The 7903-nt window shown below is 33.9% G+C and overlaps 1 long non-coding RNA gene across 1 annotated transcript; it reads left to right on the top strand.

Annotated features, from left to right (window-relative positions):
- The first annotated feature begins 3114 nt into the window (after window positions 1-3114).
- Window positions 3115-3597, top strand: LOC125505204. Its single transcript, XR_007282005.1, has 2 exons — window positions 3115-3223; window positions 3445-3597. It is a non-coding gene; the product is annotated as an uncharacterized LOC125505204 (long non-coding RNA).
- The last annotated feature ends 4306 nt before the right edge of the window (window positions 3598-7903 follow it).

Genomic DNA, 7903 nt, shown 5'->3' with positions numbered 1-7903 from the left:
AAAACTATCTGTTATTTTAGAAAAACTGATGATGGTGGAAAACACTGAAACGTATTTTAATTGATAAATAGAGACAATAAATGACTGAAGCCCAGGAATTGATTTTGATTTGGAAGTAAAAACATTCAAAATGTATAAAAATATCACGAAACACATTGCGTTTATATTTGAATTCATATTTTGATTGTCACCAAGAGAAATAGAAACATATACTGAAGTAGTAGGAAGAAGTTTCGAAGAGGTTGACGAATTTTCTAATAAATTCACTAAATTAACTAATATGTCCAATTCCAGGATTGTAACAACAAACGTTGGATGTAATAAAACCACATATTCAATTTTTATTTGCAAATGTTTAATCCGCAATATTTTGCATCAAAAGCAAATATTCTACTCTTAAATAAAAAAAATTTAATGTTTATTATTAGGATTGCACTTTTTGCCTAGTGTTCTTCAATTCGGTAATAAATAAAATCAGGAAAAAACATGCAAATTCCGTAAATTAGCTGCAGGTAGAAGATTTTTGAAAAGTTTCCACACTCAATGGGCACATGAATCTTCGGAGTACCTATTGATTGAAAATTGGAGTTTTTATATGCTTTTCATATACTGAAAGTGTTTGCTCTCGAAGATGCAAAAATACGTTTTGTTTAAAAATTGTGACCGTTCATACCACGTATGATTCCAAATTGAGGGATTCTTTTGTCTAATATTAAGCATCAGCCCTTAAGAATTCATCTCAAGTGCAGATTATTAGAATTTGTATAACACTAAGTCGAAGGCTAGTGGATCTGAACCATCCAGCAATTCCCAGAATTAATGGAATTAATGAAATGTTCTTTGGCTATAAAGTGGTTGCAAATAAAGGTAGACAAAAAACGTACAAAACACTTAATCAATCCCAGAATCCCAGAATTCCAGAGTAAGAATTTAGACGACAAAAGAATCCCTAAAGGCTTTTATATAAAGCATTCCTATACTACAAAATCGATAAAAAAAACTTTACAATATACCGCACAATATGTCTGTGCTCGCTTCTGAAGTCTCTTTATTCTAAAATCGATTAGTTTTCCAATTTATTTTGACGTAAGAAAAATTCACCGTGCTAGCTTTCCTTTCCCTGGTTTTGTAATTGTCTTCGTTTGGTGTCGCTTGCACGTTGAGATGCATTACAGACGACCCTATTACTCGTGTTTCCTTTGCTTTCATATTTATTACAGTATTTTATGCCATGTTTATTTTAAATATATCCTTTTCAGGATGATGTTTGGAAATTTCCACATTCAGCGGACACATTCTGAATGTCCAGCTTCCTATACAAAGTTCAAAGACCGTTTGATTCAAATGTGAAATATCCCTCAAATTAGTGGAGATGTTTGCAAATGCGGCTTTCCATAATTGTAATTACCTTCTGCATGATAATTAGCTTTCCCGACTCTACTCTCTTCATGATTTCATGGGCACTTCCAATAATTAATTCAAAAGATTCGTAAGTTATAACATTGTGTGCGTACCCTAACAGAGTAAAGACCAGGTTACTGCTAATATTAACCAAATTAAACACTAACTTAAAACCCAGCTTCCACTGTTTGACTCAGACAACTAATAATGGCTAACACAGCTGTATTTTTCAGCGACGGATTCTAAAATTTGAATTCCTGAAAATATACAGCAGCCTGATGAACGCCAACAGTTCCCAGCCATATTTTATTCAGCAATGCAGCGATAGTAGAGCAATAAATTTCGCATCAGTTATTAAAGAACTATCCTTGCTTTGCTCAAAAAAACTTGCAATGGAATTCAATATCATACCAGTCTCTACGGAACTCTTACTTTATAGTGGAAAACATGCTATTCCTTTTGCCCGTAATTGGCTTTTTTCTAAATTTCGTTTGATCCAGAAGTTCATAGAGTACTTCGCAGTTTTTATCGCTTGCAAGTCCAAGTATCCCAAGGTTTTTGAGAATTTATACAAAAAATGTATTCAAAAATGGTGTGCTTGGCATCCAATGCAAAATAGCCAGTTAGTTAATTAGCAATGCAAATATTAACAAACAGCAATCACGTTCAACCGACGGCTTACTGGGAAAACTATAATATGTAGCAACCAAATCCATGTTTCGATATTTGACAGTACGTTGAATTATAGAGCCGGGATTGCAGTTCCAATTCCTTCGCAAATAATCCTTAAATTATACGAAATTTGTAATTCCAGTCTAGCCTGCTCTATAAAACAATTCTCTATTTCCTAAAAGCCGATTAACTTTGGGGTTACAGTGGGTAATAGTTTCAAAGGCAATGTGCAATTAAATCTTACAAATGGTAACCGGGCCAACTTTCTAATCCTTTCTAAATATCCATCTGACTCAAGAGCTTTGCGGGATAATTATAGGGCTGGCAAGTGTTAATGGAAAATCTCACTGATTGTACTGTGACAATTTAACACTAAAATGTAGTGCACCAACATTAAAATTCGGATCAAATCAAGTTAAAAAAACAATCTAGCTGCTAAAATAATCAAGAGTTGCAACTAAGAGAACAGAAAATGTATCTTAGTCTCCAAAAATTATTTCAATTTATCGTTCAAGTCAATCGGATGCATATAAATAAACAATATAACTGGCTTTCGATGTTATTGTAGTTTTCCACATCTGCACTATTGCGAAAATTGCTTTCTATTATTGTATATATTTCGATATATCTGGACACAATAAACTGTAAAAGCACCACAGATTGCAAAATGAAAACTGAATTATCTATGTATGAGCACCAAGAAAATCCGTAAACTGTGTTTTGTTTGCATCGTAATTTCAACTTATTTGTTATCTATATCAACTGTCCTAATAGCAATCATTAAAAATTCACAGGAAGATCGCACAGATAAGTTTAGTGCAAATTTGAAACCACCTCGGATACTGCCATAAAGAGCATGAGAAAGGAAATTTTATCATTTAAAATAATGGCTCGCTCTCTGAACGCTTTTAACAGAACAAAACTAAGAAATACGGGAACTTTTAATAGTTTTCCCGATCTAAAAGTGTTTTCAACTTTTTACTTGGGCTTGTCGAGGAAACTCCGTACTGGAATATATTTTCTTATTTTTTGCAGTTCGATGGAAATCTCCGTAATCTTGACTATGGCATGATTAACAAGTAAAGTTAAAAGTTGATGTCAAGCACTCTAATTAATAGAAACAGACTTTGAATGGATTGGAAAAAGCTGTGTGAGTGAGATTAAGCAAATATTGGCGGTTTATTGTCGAAAACTCTTGGAACCGAAAAATTTTAATTACTTTCAGCAGACACATAAATTAAACGGGGTATTTGTAAAACTCGACCAGCAGTTGACATATTTTCCCGTCGATTTACTGCTTTTCGTCTGTTTGAATTGGATAAGTCCACGGAAAATATGAGCACTTTGGTAACATTTCTCATCCTGTTTTAGGTTTAATGCAAATTCATTGCCCTACCATAACTTGATCGGCTTACCCAAAAAGCTCCATATATGAAATGCATATATGTCTTCCAAAATTACTTTAGAATAATTGAATGGATTAAAATTTGAAGTTGGATAATATACAAATAAGGCAAAATTTTACTTGTAGTTTGAGGATATTACTTACCCTTAGGAATAAACGTTCCGTTTCGTATTGTGCACATAAAATATAGATCGGTTGTTTAAAAAGTGCAGCGAAATTCAATTATCGCGTAACAGCGTTCAAGCCTCAAGGCATATTGAGTTTCAGTATTAAATTAGCAATAAATCCAGCACACCCTGTGAATTTCCCTGGGGGCATTTACCATATAATCTATTGTTTATTATGGGAAAGCTGTCTCTCGATGAGCTATGAAGGGATGTTAACCGCAGAATGTATGATTAAGGGCTTAAATAAGAAATGGTCAAATGCTAATGAAAATTTATATCGAACTAAAATGCAAACGAAAAGATGAAAACCAAGTTGGACCCAAAACAGTGTCGATTTCAGTCTTCAAATTTATTTAAATGTATAGTTTAAAAATGGCTATAAATAAAATCTGCCTCATAAATGTAGATCTAGAGAACAAGAATAAATCGTTTCTTGAATAAATCGTAAATACTGCATCACTCAACTGTCAAAAAATACATCAAATCTTCCAGAATGCAGTTCTTCTTCTTGGTACGCCGTCTCTTCACTAAATTTTGGTTGGTAATCCATCTGAAACACACAATCTTAGAAGTTGCTGCTCTGAAAATGTAGATGGAAATACAGCTGAATCATCTTCTCGAGTTCTTCAGCCAGGAATTTTGTCTTCTACCAACTGATCTTCTGCCCTATATTTTATCCCCAATTCTCAATTTTAGCATCATATATTTTGCAGCCCTCATTACATGCTTGATATTTCTGGTCTTTTTTCTTTAATGTTAATGAGGAGATCAAGTGGTTTACGCAACAAGGTAACTACTACACTTTTTGCACCTATGATATCGGCAACAAAGGTACATTTGCATATACATATATCATGTTCTTGTTTGTATCTCCGCAACAGCTGTCTTTACTACTGTTCATGTACCTTCTATTTACAGCGGACGCGAAACCATTTCAGAATTGAGTTTTTAGTTTATCCTAGTCAATATATTTTCTGAAAGCTTTCTTTCCGCTGTTCTTAAAACGTTTCATTCTGAACTTGATCACAGAATAGGTCCCCCATAATAGGAGTGTGCTGAGGCGACGTCCACGTCTATAATATTTTCTCAGTCTCTCCAGACAGAACTGAAGCATAGACAAGAAACATGAACAAGCCCGAAAGTTCAATGCATGTTGAATATGTCCGAATTATGAAAACTGTAACGACTTCAGAGAAAACAGCAAATAGAGTAATTTATTTCACAGTAAGAAGAGTACTAGAAGCTCCCAAAAGAGCACAAAAGAAGGTATTGAACGTACTCGAGCATATAAAGAAGCCCCTAAACGAGTGCTAACTGACCGAAACGATACAATTGGAAGAATGGGAAACATGTTTCGAATCCTTATAGGATAACACTGATAACCCGGTTAATCAGCTACAGGGCGATGAGAACGAATTGGCAAATAAATTAAATAATAAAGAAACTGATAAATAAAAGCTAAAAAACACAAAAGCCGAAGAAGTGGGCAACATCCCTGAAAGTCTAAGAAATCCCAAAGATATTTTCTACTTTTTACAGTATTTATCAGAGCTTTAAACAGCACAAATTAGATAAAGTTCAATCCGAATTGTAACATATTGATAAAGTTAATTTATCTATTAAACAAGCAGACTTTGGTTGATAAGTCATCGGTTGATTAGGTAGAGTTTTTAAATAAATCAGCGCCCGTCCGATAAAACTCTCCCACACAACAATGGCCAACTAAAATAAATCGTCAGCATCAATACAACAATTACGTTGAAGTCACATGAAAAGCGAACCAGAGCTGTAACAATAGAAAATTGCCATTAGCTCACTTAAGCAGAAAATTGTTTTCGAAAACGCGTTTCAGACTTTCACATCATTTGAATTTACATTATTTGGAATGTGAAGCTTTGTTAAATGTCCGGCTAAATAGTGCTGCTATGAGCTGATAATTTTTTCGTCCTGTATTTGTCCAGTGTTTGAAGTGAATTAACGCTATACTATTGACTTGACCAAAGGATTTAGTTGGAATTTAACAGAAAATCCGGCTAGTGTAAAATGAGGCAGCAGATGCTCAAGCGAAAGAAGTTTTGAATGGAATCAGAAATATTTCGGTTGAAGTTATCAGAGTTACCTAGAATGCAGTTTTGCTTTTAACTGAAAATTTTGTGTGAGCTCCAAGGAGTGAAAATTCTTACTGAATCCAAAACAAAAAACTCTTAAAAACTAGTTACGTATTTGTAGTCGCAATTGCTAACAATTATTTTCCGTTTCGAAATAAATTCCAGAAGAGTTTTATCTCGATATTACCTGAACCTTTATTAGCGTCTTCTTTCCAACGCATTCGTAAATTCTATCCGGAATTCGTTTGGTTTCAAGCTGGAGACCTACACTCTATTTTAATAACTATAACAGAACGGAGTACGGAGGAAAATTAAATTCCAAAATGTCTATCTACCACAATGTGCCGATATGATCCTTGCCCATGACCCTCATTTTTGTTGAACCTGTGCAGTTATGAAAAAGCCACTGGGTGAGGAATGCTCTTGGCCATTTCGACCAGTTGAAATAGAAATATTTTTGCACGAATAGAAATTGTTCGAATGGCCGCAACGTTGCACAATTAATTACTTGCTGTTTCGGAATGATTTCCAGAGGATTCATTGCCTGCATATTTAAATATTACTTTCGACAATGCAATTATTTATAGCTAGAGTAAAAATATTGCATTTTTTTATGTTTAAAGCCCGTATCCCATGCATCCGTTTGTACGACGATACGGTGGTACAAAAGTGTTTCTATTAGTTGGAGATCTGTCAATTCGCACGACGACGAATTCATTCTATCCAATGTCCATGTGTATTTTAAATGAATTGACAAAAAATAATCTACATTTTCAAACTAAACGGAGAGCCTAATAGATTGCTAACTAGACGTTCTTTACTTCAAGAAATTGTAATAAGTGAAAATTAACCAGAAATATTCTCAGCACTTTTTAGTTATAGACGATCTTGACTCTGCTTATTCCCAATCTTGGATATATCCGTTGGTACATCACCTACTCGCATATGCATCTGAAAAAATATTTCGAAGCAAAGCACCTTTGATGAGACTATATCAAAATAACTGAACAATGAAAAAATCCTTTACAAATCTATAATGTTTCTTGAAATATACACACATGTATTCTGTCGATATTCAACCTATAATGATCAGATTAATAGTTTCTAATGATGTTATGCATTATTAGTGACCGCGCTGATAATCAGCAAAAGACTACTATTTAGTTTTGCGGGTTTTTCGAACAATAGATGGTGGCAAAAATAAAACAATATTTTTTCCTTGACCCATGAAAAATTATTGTTTTATTTTTGCCATGTATTCTGTCGATATTCAACCTAAAATGATCAGGTTGATAGTTTCTAATGATGTTATGCATAATTAGTGACCGCGCTGATAATCAGCAAAAGACTACTATTTAGTTTTGCGGTTTTTTCGAACAATAGATGATGGCAAAAATAAAACAATATTTTTTCCTTGACCCATGAAAAATCAGTGTTTTATTTTTGCCACCATCTATTGTCCGAAAAAACCACAAACCTAAATAAGCGTCTTTTACTAATAATTTCTGTTTAGAAATTTCGACTGAAAGTTGCTGAGGTTAATCAGCTACACCCTGCTGAAATGCTTTGAATAACACCGAATATATAATCCGCGAAATAGTCATTTAATACCTAGAAATAAAAACCCTAAAGTTAAAACTGACAAAATCAGGTGAGTGATTAGTGTGCCCATTAAGGGAAGATTGATTATTCCATTTGGGAAAAAGATAAATAAGCGAATACTGCAGAGGAAAATTTTTCAGCCAATATAAAGAATGCGAGGTTCATTTAAAAAGTGGACATTTAACCGCAGCTGCCTGTTACGGCATTTTTATATACCCAAAGACAGTTTTTAAATCATGTTAAACCGCACTAAATTGTATCGAATTTCTTATAAAATAAAAGACGGGAGCTTTCTATTAAATACCCTTTAACGCAACCAGGCCGACGTCGTTGAAAAGAGACGATTTTAATCTAAATCGGATAAGAAGGGCATTGGCAAGAATAGCCACACTTTCAAAATATCTAATGGGAATCTATATTGATTTGTGCAAAAGCGTGAATCAACATCATCAACTGAGTTTCAGCTTCGGTTAATTTTATCAGCTCAAATCACAAGAAATGTTCTGAAATCTGATACCAATAGTGGGTACATTTCTCCAGCTATGAAT

The sequence above is a fragment of the Dendroctonus ponderosae genome, unplaced genomic scaffold, assembly GCF_020466585.1.
Source record: "Dendroctonus ponderosae isolate FM_Combo_2020 unplaced genomic scaffold, Dpon_F_20191213v2 Dpon_F_20191213_7, whole genome shotgun sequence".
Taxonomy (NCBI): Eukaryota; Metazoa; Arthropoda; class Insecta; order Coleoptera; family Curculionidae; genus Dendroctonus; species Dendroctonus ponderosae.
The sequence above is the reverse complement of the archived record's forward strand: the minus strand, read 5'-3'. Positions and strand labels throughout refer to the sequence as shown.